At 40.1% G+C, this 16,256-nt stretch overlaps 1 protein-coding gene across 1 annotated transcript in view; it reads right to left on the bottom strand.

Annotated features, from left to right (window-relative positions):
• The window catches only part of LOC109030636 (ATP-binding cassette subfamily G member 4), a 122,750-nt gene extending 106,951 nt beyond the window's left edge, over positions 1 to 15,799 (bottom strand). Inside the window, exon 1 of the mRNA XM_019041696.2 lies at positions 15,234 to 15,799. The gene's annotated coding sequence lies outside the window, so the exon portion shown is untranslated. The remainder of the gene's footprint in view (positions 1 to 15,233) is intronic.
• Positions 15,800 to 16,256: the final 457 nt, after the last annotated feature.

Genomic DNA, 16,256 nt, shown 5'->3' with positions numbered 1-16,256 from the left:
TGTCATTTTTACAAATTCTCTCTCCGTTGTCTTCTTTTCTTACAACAGAACTTTATGCAATTCTGGAAGCCCTTTAGTACATTAAAACGATAAATTTCTCGCAGCCTCAAAATGTTTGCTACTATCGGACTCTCTCTCTGGTCTTACAGTCATAGAAAATCAAGGATATAACCCTCTTCTCTTTGACATTTTTGCTCAACTTCAAAATTTACCCCATAATATCACTATTGCTTGGATCCGGGGCCATTCAGGCATCATTGCCCTGGTAAAAATTGGCGATAGGAGCTGTGTTTCAAAATACCATGGGAATTCTCATAGCCGGCTAAAGAAGGCTACAGAAAATCATATAGCTGGCTGTAGAATGCGGAGAAAATCATACGGCCGGGCTGTATACGAAGCGATAAATAATTATGAAGCCGGGCTATAGTTCCTATCGCCGGGCTTTACACTTTATCGCGTGGCTGTTGCTTTCTTGCCATCGATAATAAAAGGCTATAAGATATTGTGTAGAGATTCGTGTGCTTTGGAAATCATTAAGTTTGATACGGAACCACTTTAATATTTACAAAACAATATTATATTTTCCGTTGATACATATTTTTTTTCATCAATTAAAATAAGAATAATCCATACAGGATGTGTAAACATTTCAAAATCATGAGTTGAATAACGCTGACTCCGCCAGATTGAAATATTAGAGCCTAACACAAAGCGGAGCGGCGACGCACTGGCGCCTACAAACCTAACATGGATACTTCACGCATTGCGCAACGCGTGAAGTATCTCTATTAGGTTTGAAGGCGCCAATGCACGTTTCGCGCTGGCTGCCCGCCTGCCGCGCCGCAGCGTGTCACGGCGCTTGAAGCAACTATTTCACACCAGAGGTATTGCACAGTATCATACGAAACTGAAGGCGCTCTAATATATTAGGAATGGCAGGCATCCATCAAAAGTACGGAGCTTTCCTCGCAGAATAAATCAAGATACTACGGCCCAAAAAGAGAGCGGTGGTCCAAAAACTCACTAAGTCCTAGCATCCGTAATTAGTAACGTTTAGCATACACTTTATCGCCTGGCTGTTGCTTAGTCACCATCGGCTATAAAAGGCTATAAGAAATTGTGTAGCCGGCTATAGAAGCTATTGGAGGTTTTACAGCCGGCTGTAGGTCTATGGTATTTTGGAACACAGATTCTATTCAATTTTTACCAGGGTGATAATGAAACAGCGGATATTATTGCCAAATCGTTTTGTAATCCAAATGGTCCCCCTTTATACACACATTTCGTCCCTCCACAAGATCTGAAGAAAGCCCTCCACTCTCACATTAATGATTCCTGGGAATACTACTGGATGAACTATGACAAAAACTTACTTCAAAGAAGGCGTAAGCCATATGATAGCACCTCTTTCAACAAACACCGCACCTGTGAAGTTCAAATTGCAAGATTATAAGAATCGGCCATACTTTTTTCTCTCATTCTCATTTAATATCAAAATGTCCAGTTCCATTCTGCTCTCTGTGTCAACATTCCTCCCTTACAATCGACCACATTTTGCTTTCTTGCCCAAAAACCTATGCTTCAAGCATAAAAACTCAACATTCCCTCCCTCAAAACATCCATCCTTTCAGCTCAGATAATCCAATAGTAATCACTGAAATTTTAAAACTCTTTCAGCAATTAAATTTAAAAAATTTAAGGTTTCCTGCCCCCGACGTAAATAGCCTGGTTGCTGATCGTCGTAAATTAACTAACCAACCAACATCTTTGTTACAGAATAATTGTAAAATTTGAATTTATCATCAAAATTGGCATCACAGCATCGGCTGCAGCACGAGCACATTAGCAATTGTAATATTGTCCCTTATACCCGAACCCAGGACACCGTTACTGGTGGACGAGAAACGTCACTGATGCAACATGGTGGAAAATACATTTGCTGGACAATTCACATTCATGGTCACCTTTGGAGAAGAAATGAGGCAGACAATTTCCAGTGCCACACTTGAAAATGGAATCATTTGTCGGACAATTTTTGACCGACATTTTACAAAAACTGTTAGCACACGTTCCATTATTATTTGTAAAATTTAGGGTGTAAAGGGTGCATTTTAATCTAGCAATTGTGTGCTTTAAACATGTCAACTTAGAATTTTAAAAAGCTTCTCTGGATATTATGGTTTCCAAAATGCAATTTCAAATCGTCGTGGCTTCTGTTCAATTTCAAATCGTATCTGGGCTGGGGGCATCTGGTAAATTGCACTTTGCAATTTTATCTTGAATGCCACCTTACCCAGATTTCGCCGGGCGTTCCCTACATCACCTCCCGGGAGGAGTCCAATTTAGTACTTTACCTACTCAGCAATCGGTCATCCTTCATTCGTTGAACATGACCATACCACAAAAGCTGTTTGGTCATAATTTCATGGCCGCTGTCCTGCTCGGCGTCCATTATCTCACGCACTCTTTCGTTCCTTACGGGATCCCTCCTCGAGATTCCGGCTGATCATCGCCAGAAATCCATTTCCTTGCTTTGAGAATCTTTTGGGTACAATTTTTCATGCGCAGGCGAGACCGGATTTTGGTTTTTGCCGCCCCTGGGGCCTTGGGCCGGCAATATTTTGCCCCCATATTATCAGCAATAGCCCTTCTCTCCTTCCCTCGTGCCACATTCTTTTTCCGCTCATCTTTTCGTTTCGCTCCCTCTCTATCTTGATTTTCTCTTTCCTCGCGCAATAACTTTCAATTTTTTCAATTCCGAATTTTTCTTATCGTCAAAATTTGCCGCCCCTCAAAATCTGCCGCTATGGGCGTAGGCGTAGGCCCCAGTGCCCTAAGGGTAAATCCGGCCCAGCAGGCTGATTGTTGGAATTGGTAGACAAAGCTATAGACAAAGAAGACGACAGCTACAGACAAAGAAGGGATATGAAGGCATCATATTGGTAAAAGCGGGTGGTTTAAATGAACAAAAGAGGTAGGTAATAGACTACTAACGGCAACCACATGAGACCCTTTAGTTAATCCATCGTGTACTCCCTTGGTTTTTAACAATCAAACATTTCAACCTATAGGATCGCTCCATACTCCCTATGTCTCCTTTGTCTATCGCTTCGTCTATCACTTTGTATATCACTTTGTCTATAGCTTTGTCTATAGCTTTGTCTATCGCTTTGTCTATCGCTTTGTCTATCGCTTTGTCTATCGCTTTGTCTATCGCTGTGTCTGTCGCTTTGTATATCACTTTGTCTATCGCTTTATCTATCGCTTTGCCTATCAATTTCAACAGTCAGCCCGCTGTAAGTCCTAGTCGTTCATAAATGATGATAATAATAAAGGCAATGATCCGGATAATGACGTCAAACAACTGACCAAGTCCATAAACCTGCAACAAGTTCGGCTGAAACGCCGGCTCCGAGTCTGCGTGACGCAACCCGTGCTACGTTTTGTCACCGGTCTTCGTCGACGGCTACCCGTTGCGCCTTGCGCGTCGCTTCGCCGCGAAAAAAAAATGTCGGACAGGAAAGTCAAGTGCGTCGGCTTTTTGCCGATTTCGCTCGGTGTCGCGTCGGGCGCTGCATGCGCCGAGTTCGGTGACCTCAGCCATAAACTTGAGGCGTTATCCAGCCGCGATTTCGCGCCTGTCGGCTTGCTTTCGTGACCGCGCGCGCGGGGCGAGGGGAGGGGGCGTTTAACGGGTAATTAGCCTCATTAAGGCCATGTGCTGCAACGTCGCCGCGGTGCCTTTCACGACCTTCAGGCAACGGCCGCGAGTCAAAGGATCCGACGGATGACGACTACGGAGTCAATGAGAGTAGGGTCGTCTCTATTCTTACTTTCAACTCTCGAAAAACATTTTTTCTCCCATAAATAATAGGTTATCTCAACATTAAACTTGATGTTGTTCAAAATCGGTTTTAGCAATCAAAATCAGACTTTTTGGTTCCATTACGTTTTCTCAAAAAGTCTCCCTTAGAGTACCTATATAGGGAGAGTATGGACAATGGACATGTCGGAAATTTTGAGGTTAGGTGATGGAGCTCTTAGGGCCCAAAATGGCATGCAATCTATGAATTCAAATCATCCAGAATTACATCACAATTACACAATTACAATTGTAAGGAACTGTCGTTGGTGAAGCACGTATTTGACTTAGTTTTTGCATAAATTTAGAAATTTTTGCGAGAGAATGCTCATGTATAAACTTTCTTTTCCATTTTGGTCTGATATTCGAGTTTGAAGATTGGCAGTGACATTTTTCGTTTTCAAAGATTACCTACCTTTGGGCCCTAAGAGCTACATATTCCGATAAGTCCACACTCTCCCTATATAGGTACTCTAGTCTCCCCTTCAGAGTTATAGCGTCGGACTTAATATGAGGCCAAAAACGGTTTTTCTGGAGTGCGACGAAAGTCATGAATGAATATGCTCAAAAATTGGCACTTGCATGTTCTTTTTCACGCTGAACACATTTTCTGATCTCAAAAACACTGAAATAATACTTTGTGGGGAGTTTTGGATTTTCTTAAGGGGAATTTGTGAGGAAAGCGTTATGGAACAAAAAAGTATTATTTTGATCCCAACAATCAATTCTGAAATAATCGAGTTAAACTTTGGGACACCCTATACATCTGGAAGTATACCGAACCAATTTTCACCATTTTTCATGTATCGACAAGGAATTTAAAATCCTTTGCCAAGCAATCAAAATAGTTGGCAGTGGTTACTCACTGCTTGAAGGGTTGAAAACTGCACGATGATGCCCACCCACATGTCATTGCTCAAACTATAGTTATGATGTCGGGGGAAAAAAATATGTTGGGAAGTTCTGAACTACCCCTGTCAAGCCTAGAGTTGGCTTCCCTAGATTATCATCAGCTCCCAAAATTGAAGTAATAATCACGTGGTGGGTTGCAAATACCTCCTCTCATGGAGAGGCTCAAAAACCAGCTGGCAGAGTTTTCCGACGCAGGGATCCGTAAGCTCATGAAACGACTCGAGAAGTGTTTGAAACTTCTGGGTGTTTACGATTACGTAAGAAAGAAACTTTTCAAAGAGAATCAATATCTGTTACTTTTTCCGACAATAAATCGTTTATTTTTATGAGGCAAACTGCGTTGCTTTGCCAATCTTTCATGACATGTTGGGAGTATTTCCATCAAACGGAACTATGTGCATTAGGACATGAGCCCTTAGATCCATAAAAACATGTGCATAACAGGGCTTACGTCATAATGCACATAGCTCCGTTTGATAGAAATACGTCCGTTTGATAGAAAAACCGCACTGACAGCGGTGTGGTTTTCACTGCAAAAATGCTGTCAACTTTTTGTTACCTCTCAAACATACTTCCAGACCCGGTCAAGGAACGATTTGAGTAAATTGACAAATTAAAAACATTTCCGTAAAATTTTAGGGAAGTGCTTATTCTTTTTTACACTGAAGAGGAAACGAAAAATGTTATACGCTTCATAAGTACTCAAAATAAGAATAAAAGTCTGCTTGCACCATAACTCTCTACTATACCGGCACAACCTCTGAGAGCGTTTTAATGGCTATAGGAAAAAAATGAGTGTTTCCGATTGCAACGTTGCAAAACTCCATTCATTTTGTATTTTTATTTTGGAGAAAAAAAAACCTAAAAATGTTGTCTATCTATTTTTTGTTTTTTACCTTCATGCATTAAAACATGTTCACGTAAAAATACAAGGAGATGTTCCGGTTAGTTTTCTTTTAAATAAGTAAAACAGAAACGGAGGTTTCAAAACATTGTGTGGCAGAAACAAATTTTTTCAAAATTCACCCATCGATTTAAAATAATTCTGCATATATTCCGACAAAGATGTCTAGATAATTTGAAATCTAGCAACCCTGCTCATACTAATATCAACACTATAGCATCAGTAGCCGAGTAACTTTTTTTTGTTGGTCTTCAGTTGTTCCTCCGGAAGGTCAGTTTTTTGCGCTGGCAAGGCATGGACTCTTTCATTATTTGTCTAGCTCCAGTTTAAAGTGGATCTAGAGTCACTGATCAATAAGACCGCTCTCGATCCTGCTGAAAATGACCTCCACGTATTTATGTCTCTTTTTTGCATCATTTTTTCCATGAAAAAGCAAAAAATCAACGCGCATCTCCCCTTCCAAAATCGTGTGCCATTTCCTGGACCACGTGTTTGCAGTATGATCTGATAGCTTCAAGAGCATCAGAATGAAATTTTGATAACCACTTCTATCGAGCACAAAGAAGGTGCCCACTGTAGACACAGAGCTAAATAAAAAAATAGTGTGTATTTCCTTCGAAAAATAAACTTAAAGCTAAGATGAAAATTGAGGTTTACTTTTGCAAGATCATACACAAAAATATTGATTGAGTTTGCATGGTATATGTATTGACTTCTTGAGAACTGGCATTTATTAGATGGAGTTTCAAAAAATCTATAGTAGAGGTATAATCACTTAATCAGGACCTCCACTCGATGAATGATAACGCACCGTCGCGCTGCTGCCACATCATGCCAAAAGGCTTTGGAAGTCAAAGCGCCTTCAATGTCCTCTACATACAACACGCGCATCCATTAAGCACGTATAGTTGCATCCAGGCGTTTTTAACAGCGCTGCAATAACTACAGCCACCGTTTAACTAACCGAACACCGCTGATGCTTCAATTGCCGTTAACAACTTCAACACCATGATATTTTCTTTTTTAAACGCATGGTTAAAGGCAATGCCATTTTTAATGCAAACTGCAATTGATGTTTCGGGTGTCTTTAATACTTAAAATTACATTTTGTCCCGAAAAATGATTGGAATATATAGCACGTCCTCAGGAGTGGTGCCAAACTCTCTGATTTATGAACGCGCATAATATTAAATGGGGAAACTCCTTCATTTTTCAGAGAGCAAAACTGTTTATGAGATACCAATAATGCCACCGCCATGCCGCACGGCGGGAGTGCTGCCAGCGCGAAACGCGCATTGGCGCCTACAAACCTAAGTGGATACTTCAAGCATTGTGCAATGCGTGAAGTATCCACTTAGGTTTGTAGGCGCCAGTGAGCCTCTCGCGCTGGCAGCACGCCACGCCACATGTTCTGCGTTACAATTTCAAGTGAACGGTGGAACACAAAACCCAAATGTTCCACTAATTGCACGTTGAGGTTGTCATCCTCATTTCTGCTAAAACTGTGCACTCGATATGTCACATCGGTTAAGATGTTGAATCAGATATCTGTATTCAGTGTAACAATAACTGTGTAGTATAACTTTAGATCCTCTCGCTCATTAAAATATCCCGCTTCCAAGTCGTGATTTCAACCCCTTTAGATTGCAGGTTGAGATCCTGATTTCTGCTAAAACTACATATATTCACTCGATATATCACATTGGTATAGATTTTGAATCAGATATCTATATTCAGTGTAACAATAACTGTGTAGTATGACTTTAAAATTCTCTCACTGACTCACTATCGTGATTTCAACCCCTATAGCTTGCAGGTTGAGAATCCCTGGTGTATGTCATAATCATATCGCAAATCAAATGACGGGAGTCTAAAAGACAAGAAGTAATTAAAATTAATCTCCTACTTTATTCGACCCGACCAATAAGGACTAGAATGGGGAGAGGAGGGCAAGAATCCACGCAATGAACATGGTAGCCTCATCAATTAACCGACTTTGAATGGAGGAGTCAATGCAAAAGTGCAATGGACAAAGCCTCTGCTAATCAAACTGCATATAAAGGCTGTCCGTCATCAATTGCCGAGGCCTGATTTGATTTGATTTGAAAAGATGACGTATGTTTTTGTCCGGCGGCTTTGAGCTATTGCAGCGCGCAAAGACAGTGACCGCTTCCGTTTGATTTAGTCGTGGATTGCCATCCTTCCATCTAAAAGCGATGAGCCTAACCGAATTCATCAGTTACGTGCTACCAATAGCTAGGCTACGATCGATTAATATTCTAAAACGCAGAATCAATTCAGATTAACAGCAATAATGTATATAATATTCAATGAAAGTGAAAAAAGTATCTCATATGTATCAGAATATTTAACTGAAATGCCACGAGATCTTTTAAGAGTTCAAATTGAAAGTCAATTTTTCTATCTTACAATTTCGTCAAAATTTTATCAATTTAGTAAATTTTCAAAATTTTCAATTTTCAAATCTGGAACTGTGGGTATGGGCTCATTGAATATTATCATTCTCAAGGAATACCTCGCCTGTTATTAACTGCTAATCAATGAAACTTTTCCATCGACATTCAGTGTAGGTAACGCTCTAGTGACGTATTTTCCAGTTGCATTACGTGGAAAGTCGCTCCACCTCTTTTATTTTAAGGAAATTTTCAAGAGGCAAACCATCAAACTTGAGATGATTCTGATCATGATACTTCCATGTGATTCTAGCTTTCATTCAGTGTTTCAGGGACGCATATTACGGTTTAAAAAGAAAATTAGTTATGACGGAAAATTCAATTTCCACGTTCCGAATTGGCATACTTATTTTCTTGTCGCACTTCGGTTATCTACACCGTGAATCTAGGTAGATAAAATATAAAATTTCTTGAAATATAGATCCAAATTTCATTTTATCATGTTTTAATCTTGATTTTTAAATATCAGTAGTGAACAAAAAATCAAAAAACGTGAAAATATGCATCGCGCTATCTCAATTCATGCATTTTTAACGAGAAAATTTATAATTATTGAAACGATTAGATAACATCCATCACACCCATGATTCTCTTGCTATCGAACTGGCAACCTTTTATCAGTTAAAGGAGTTGGAAGAGAGGGGTCGAACTTAGGACATCAAAGATTAGTGATTCATCCCGGGTGCCTTGTTGGTACACAATCGGCTCATAAAAAAAGTTCGTTACGCCCGCGGACAAAACGTTGCCATCTCAATTCTCGGGCCCTTTCTTTCCAGTAATTAATGTAAAGTATAGCGTACTACAAATAGATTCCCCACGTGCAAAAAAACACTTGGCACCAATGCCAAGTTCGTGTAGGTAAGCTTTCTCCCCACCCTTATACCCTTTCCTTGCCCCCTTATGCTCCGGTCCACTAAGTTTATCAATATCTATGTTCATTTTATCAAAAGTCAGTGGCTTCGAACTGCCATGCCAATGTTGAAAATTAGGTCGACGGAATATTCATAGTTAGTTTATCAATCGTTGATGCTTGTTGGAAGAGCAGTGGTTCGCGCATTGAACGACTCTCAAAAGGGCTGCGCATCTTTAATTTTATCAAATTCAACACGGAAAATAGAGGTGCGGATTGTCGGATGATATGGACTTTTCCCATTAATTGTGGTGGCACCCCAATAAATTAGGTTACTAATTTAATTTTGCGGTGCTACATGCCCCAATTTATTGGAAATGCCCATATCATCCAAAAAATTGAAGCAGTACGATAATTTTAGGGAAAATCCCTGCTACTTTTTCCCGTGAGTTAGAGAGGATTAAATGAAAAAAGGTAATATTTTTGGGCTTTTACATGACACCTGAATACCTTCTACTTACTTCTTAGTGACATGTGAAAACTACCGCTTTCGGAATTTCTCCACTCTCTCCTTTAAATTTCCCTCTTGTCGAAGGGTTGTTGAGCAATTCGAAGTTGAACCCTTTGTGCTGGTGGGAACACTGCTCAAAATGTAAGCCGCGGAAAAGTTATTTGCGAGCGGAGAGTTACCTTTATTAATTATAGTGCGCCTATATGACCTGGATATCGGCCAGATGCGAATGTTAAATTAGTGGGTTTTACGATTTCGGTATATTCATTACTCATTATTTGACCATCCACAAGGGAAAGGATCTTAACCTGCAACAACGCGAGATTTAGTTATTAATTCCACATCACGAAGGAGTGTTCCAAAAATGCTTTGAGACAAAAGCAGGCCAAAATTGATACCTACCTAAACCAAATCGAAGTTATGGTGGTTCAAAGTTTGCAGATAAAATAAGGAGTATCCAGAAAAAAAGTTAATTTTTCTAATTTGCCTATAAACTCTCGGAATAAATGCTACTTCACGCCTTTCACTGGCACGAATAAAAACTGAGCAACCCAGAACCTATTCTGCAGGACATCGGGAAGAGTTCTTCGCTGAAATTTCAAATATTCGGTAAAAATGACTTGTTTAAAAATTTTATCTGAAATCCCTTTTTCCCGGCACAGTCACATTTCTACTTGATTATAAATCCAAAACTCACCCCAGTTGACTGAGTTTCGCGTGCAAACGACGACGGTTTCAACTCAAGTTGAGCAACTGGGGCTGCAACGGCCGGTCTCCCGCGTGGATTGACCAATCACAGGCGGCGGACAGAGCCCCGAGCAAAAGCCGGTTCGCCGCTACTCGTATCGCGCGATGAGGCAAACGCAGAAAACGACGTGGGTAAACTTTACGCAAGACGCGGTAATACCGACAATAATAAGCGCATTGTCGCTCCGGCGAATGTAGCGACACCTCGGCCCTTGGAAAATAAGCTACCGATCAAAGGATTAAAATTGGACAATAAATAAGCTTCATACTGAGATCGGATTGATTTTTTGGAGGAGACTCCAAGTTTGCTGACAATGAGAATGTTTAAAATTGTAAAAGAAGATGTATTCTATTCGGATGATGTATTGCCCCTCAAAATGATCTGTTCGCTGGTAATAACGCCGTTCAATTCAGTAAAAATTGCTCAAAACTCATCAAAAATGCTGTTGATGGTTATATTATAGGAAACCTTTTTTTTATATTCTCATGTAAAACTTTCCTGGAAAAGCCTTTTTCTTAGAAAAAATCTACTGTTACCTAAAGAGTTTCCTTATGTTTATTAAGCGTTCAAAACCAAAAATCTCAGTAGGTATAGATATATCTTTAACGAGTTTTTTAACACCTGACAACTGCAAGTTTAAGTTTCTCAACTTAACTCAAGGTTCTCAACGACAAGTTGAGTTAACAATATTCCGTAGTTTAGTAGTAATTTCCTGTAAATTATACTTAAAAAACACCAAAAAACCAGGGTTTCTAAAATAACTTTTAATGGGTTTATAGAGTTTTATTTTTCGTATGTAATTTTTTTTAAAAAAAGTTTTTTTTTTTTTTTCAACAATCATTGTTACTGGATGTAACTGGATAAAAGCAGTCTACTTGCATGGGGAAACTGATTGTCAAAATGTCATTTCCTAAAATGAATCAGAAATAGTAGGTCCTTGATGAAGAATATGGTCCAATTGAATTTTATGAAAGAACATCTACCTAAATTTTGCCTCAACTAACACGTAGCTGTCGTGGCACGATATCGATGGTCAAACCACGTATCTCCGTGTGCGACGTTCTAAACTTCCTGTTATATTTTATTTTTTTATTTTTTTTTTTTTGTGGAAAACTAGGTATAGTCGTCGAAATTTCTTGAAAACTTGACTTGCATTTCTTCTTTGTCAGCAGAATTTTCTGTTATAATTCCAAGCGATAAGGTTGGCTCGTTTCTCTTCGCAGGAATTAAATAGGAGCGGAAATTTTGAAACACCGCAATGGAGATTTTTGCTTCCGTGCTTCGGCTATCGATTTGCTTTTGCTTTACCGTACTGAATATTTTTTTCTTGAGATATTACTCTGACTTACAGTGTCGATTCTTGTCGACAAAATTTGGTTCCTTTGAGATAAAGAAACGTTGTTTTGCTATCGTTTTTTAAATTTAACTTAGCGGTAGCAAAACGACGCTTTTTTCATTCAAAATAACTTACTACAAGTCGAATCCGAACGGATTTAACTGAAAAATACCAAATTTTGTCGACAAGAAACGACGCTTTGAGTCAAAACAATATATCAAGAAAAATTTTTTTTCAGTGGCGGGTATTTACCAGTGAAAGAATTCCATTTCTCTTACAATTAAACCTTCGGGGACTTGACCCATAATGTCAGTTTAGTGTCCTAGTGAAATTGTCACAATACAGCCACGAAGAGGCTCGATGAAGAGTGGCAGTTTTTCGAGGATAAAAAAGAGAAAAACGGACGAGCTTTATGTGTCAATGGTGCATCGACACACAAGATCATTTCTATACTGGTAAATGTGTTCAATCGAAGGCAAAGCGGTCAAGCACCCATGCAATTCCAGGTTACCCTAGTTCCAGTCACCTAGGTCAGAACTTGCAGCTCACCGAGACGCGAGGAGGTTCTCGCTTCGAGCAAGTTTACGCCGTTCCATCATACCAACATTACAGCGCTCAAACAATTTAAAGCAACTGCAACAACCTTCAGGCTTGCCAGGTCGCTAACAAATCACACGATTCAACGCCCCCGTGGATCAAATGGACTTCATTTTGCAATTTGGAACTATAAATTCGAGCCCGGTTTAAAAACGACGTATGTGCCATTATTTTCCCGATGCACATAACTGTTTTTCCAGAAGAGCCAGAATTTTTAGTTCCAAATTGTAAAATGCAGTCCAAATGGACCGCGCCAAGCAGAAAGGAACCAAGCCACCTCAGCTATTGTCAAATTTAATCGGGCAATTTAATTTTTTACATGAAAACGATTGTTCGGATTATGGTGCAAATCACAGGGCAGTTTCTGCATAGCACGGAGCAAATTCCTTAAACTTCACAGAAATCCGCAGAAACGTCATCTTACAAAAAGTTAAATTCCCCTCTTAAATTTGGCAATAGCTGATGTGGCTTGATTCCTTTCTGCTAAACGCGGGTCAAATACAAAGGCCCAATACTAAGATACTAAGGAAGAACGCCATATAAACATTCGAGAGTTGCCAAATTTCCTTCGATAAAATGTTCATTTTTGAGGAAAATTATGAATAAATTTCCTTAAAATTTTCAGAAGTTTTAGATCAAATTACAAACAAAATTATCTGAGGAATTGGGAGACAAATATTCAAGAATTTTCCTGAAAATTAGTGATTTTCCATGGGAAATTTGGCAACGCCTGAAGGTTCATACGGTATTCTTCCTTGGCACGGCAGAATGGGGCTCTTGAATGTGAGGGGGATTTGCGATTTCAGTGCTCTTTGTTGCGCATTTCGCGAGAAACATGATGGTGCCACTGGTTTTCTCTGAAAAGAACTCCAAAGCTCGAAGCTCTCAAAGTTGAGGCCGTACGGATGGGATATCCCACGCGACCCTGAGAGTCCACCTCTATATCAAGTCAAACTCTTCATGCAAAGATGGGAAGTAAACACATTAGCAGGGTTGCGGTGTTTTCAGTTTTGGGGTCCCCAAAAATAGTGGCTGCCCTATCAACGTATTTGCTCCCTATCTTTGGATGGAGTATTTGACTTGATATAGAGGTGGACTTTCAGGATAGCGTGGGATATCCTCTCCATTGCGGTCTCAACTTTGAGAGCTTTTTTTTAGTTTTAGGAAACCAGTGACTCCATTGTGTTTCTCGCTAAAATTTACTTGTAGGAATCAGTACTTAAATCGCAAATGCCTGACATGTGCAGGAGCTACATTGCACCGTGTTTAAAGGAAACGGACAAAGTGGCGTTTTGAAAAAAATGAGTTGGGAGTAGTTTTCAGATCAACTAGTCGTTGAATCTATTCTGTCAAAAATTCGAAGTCGAGAAAAAATATTTCAAAAGCGAAAATAGCCCCAACAATTTTTAAGTCTTCTGAAGAATTACTGACAATATTATGAAAAACAATAGAATTTTCGATAGCATTTTCAAACGAATTTTTCTAGGACTCGGACGCAACATGGTCCATTTTCCTCAAATTTTTTTAGTTCATTTACTGCTCTCCTCAGTAGCATGGCGCCTTACGGAAATTTGACCAGATGAATTATTATCAAGATTTAAGATAACCAGCCCAGTGCAAATCCAAGCGCCTGAATATGCATTACGACGAATCATATATTGGTTGTGATGAAATTCCAAGTCAAACTGACCGGAGTTATAAACGATATGATGACAAAATTCCAAGCAGTTGTAGTCGCAAAGTAAGGTTTTGGGGTTTTATGGTGGATAATCTTGTTAGAGCATTTCCTCTACAAGCTGAAGAGAGAATCCAATGAAAGTCGGCCATTTTTTGTCATCATTTTTTTCGACGTTTCCGGTTGAACTGTGTGGTTACATTTGAGGTATTACACTTTCGATAAGCTATTCGAAATCCGGTCAAGAAAATATTGATGCCAAAATACCTTTTTTTTATCAGACGCATGAGGTAAAAGACGTTGTCTCGAGGTAAGAATGGTCTTTTTTGACCTGCACTCCTTTAAAACTTTTAAAGTTATATTAACGATTAGGAACAGTTTTCAATCAAAACTGCCCGATTACATCAACGTATGAACAAGGGTACACCCTTTTACCTATAATGATTTTTGGTTTAATCTGTCCCCACGAGTTATATTCAGCTTTCATTTTACCATAGGAAATGAACTAACTGAACCATAGTGCCATCACTCGGTCGATCCATCATTCATATCATGTGTCTGTCTATTTGGAATAACCTTTGCGTAAGCAAACGTTCTTCACTGGTCAGTAAACGCTCATGGAATTATTTTTTTCGCTGCGGGTCGATTGTTGGATCGATATCAAATTAGTTTGATCGATAACTCCCTATCTGCACAATGGTATATATCGATCAAGGCCAATCGACAACGATTCATCAATTGGACGTATTTCTGTCAAACGGAACTGTGTGCAACAAGACATGAGCCCTGAGACCCATAGGAATACATGCGTAACAAGGCTCACGCCATAATGCACATAATTCCGTTTGACAGAAATGCGTCCAATTGACCCGCAGATGAGCTTTCATACCACGGTGTTCGTTGACACCACATATGAGGGGCTTGGAGGACAAAGCGCAAAATTCCTAAATTACATGGATCCTTTTGGCGGGAAAAAAGTTCAAACTGACTTTCTGGTGCTTAAAAATTGAAATTTGGGAGCAAATGTTTCACAATATATTATGCATTTAGGACTAGTTTCGCTTGAAATCATCAATACCTTCATTTTTTCAAAATTTCAAGCCCCTCATATGAAGCAGGAAAAGACGGTCTTTACACCCAGGCTCAACAAAAACAAAGTTAATATAGGTACGTACATTGTAATTTAACATCACTTCAGGTTTTTATAAAATTTTCATTTATCATAATTTTCGAAACTTTCCCATCAAAACTTTATGAAAATATCGCAAGGGGAGGGAGGAGGGGGGCACGGGGCACATCGATCAAGAAAATCAACAAATCTACGTTTAAACGAGAGGTAAACAAAGCTATAAAAATATACTCACAATCCTTAAACTGACGACGAACGAGAGATAATCCAAATAGAGACACTCCAACGCTTATTTTTAGAACACTTCACAGTTTCACAACAATTCCTCTTTCACAGGAAGCACTAGTTTCGTATGCCGAGCGACGGGCCCGACGACAAATAAAGGGGCAACGATTCAAACTTTGCAACACTGGAACGAAACTTTCGGGGCGCTCGGAATGCTATCCATGTGCTCCCCTAATCCGTCCTCGATTTTGAAAAAAATTCAACGAACCTCTCGGGATGGAGCTCGACTGTGACTCCGGCCGCACTTCACACTTCGAGACGAGCCTTTTTGCCTTTCTTGCGGACGAGGAAAAGGAACTTCTTGACGCAGAAGAAGAGGTAATCGGGCATTGGAGAAATGCGCAGCAGCGACTCGAGTGCTTAACGCCGCAAGTGCTCGAAAGTGCACTTGGAGTGCCGTGTCTGTGTGCTCGGGTGAACTCGCGCGCCGAAACAGGGCAGGGGAACGCGCGACCGCGAGGACTCAAGTTCACCGGGAACGAACGCTGTGCGCCGACTGACTGGCCGGTCCCGGTGTCTTATCAGCCGGGTGAGGTTCCTAGTCATGGCGAGGCGGGCGGGGTGATTACGGGAATACACATGGGTGTCTGGGATGCTCCACCCCGGCCTTTGCAGCGGCGAGATGGGCGAACGCTTTTCTTCAAAGAGGAAAAGGGGCTTAGGATAATCTTTAGAAATAAATTAATAATTGCATAATTGTGCCGTTGCAGGGCGTCGAGGTTTTGCCGCTTCGTCGTCCCTCTGATGTGAGGGCGTATCTGTGTTCTACAATAAAAACACACTAAAATACAAAAAACAAATGGGTGTACAAAGCTAGAGGAGACTAAAGCAACCAGGACGTTTCGTGCTAATTACATGCCCATTCTCAACTGGAACAGAAGCTAAAAAATGTAAAAATGTGTTCTACGCTGCCATGCTAAGGAAGAACGCCGTATGAGCCTTCAGACGTTGCCAAGTTTCCTTCGATAAAAAT

The sequence above is a fragment of the Bemisia tabaci genome, chromosome 3 (assembly GCF_918797505.1).
Source record: "Bemisia tabaci chromosome 3, PGI_BMITA_v3".
Classification (NCBI taxonomy): domain Eukaryota; kingdom Metazoa; phylum Arthropoda; class Insecta; order Hemiptera; family Aleyrodidae; genus Bemisia; species Bemisia tabaci.
The sequence above is the reverse complement of the archived record's forward strand: the minus strand, read 5'-3'. Positions and strand labels throughout refer to the sequence as shown.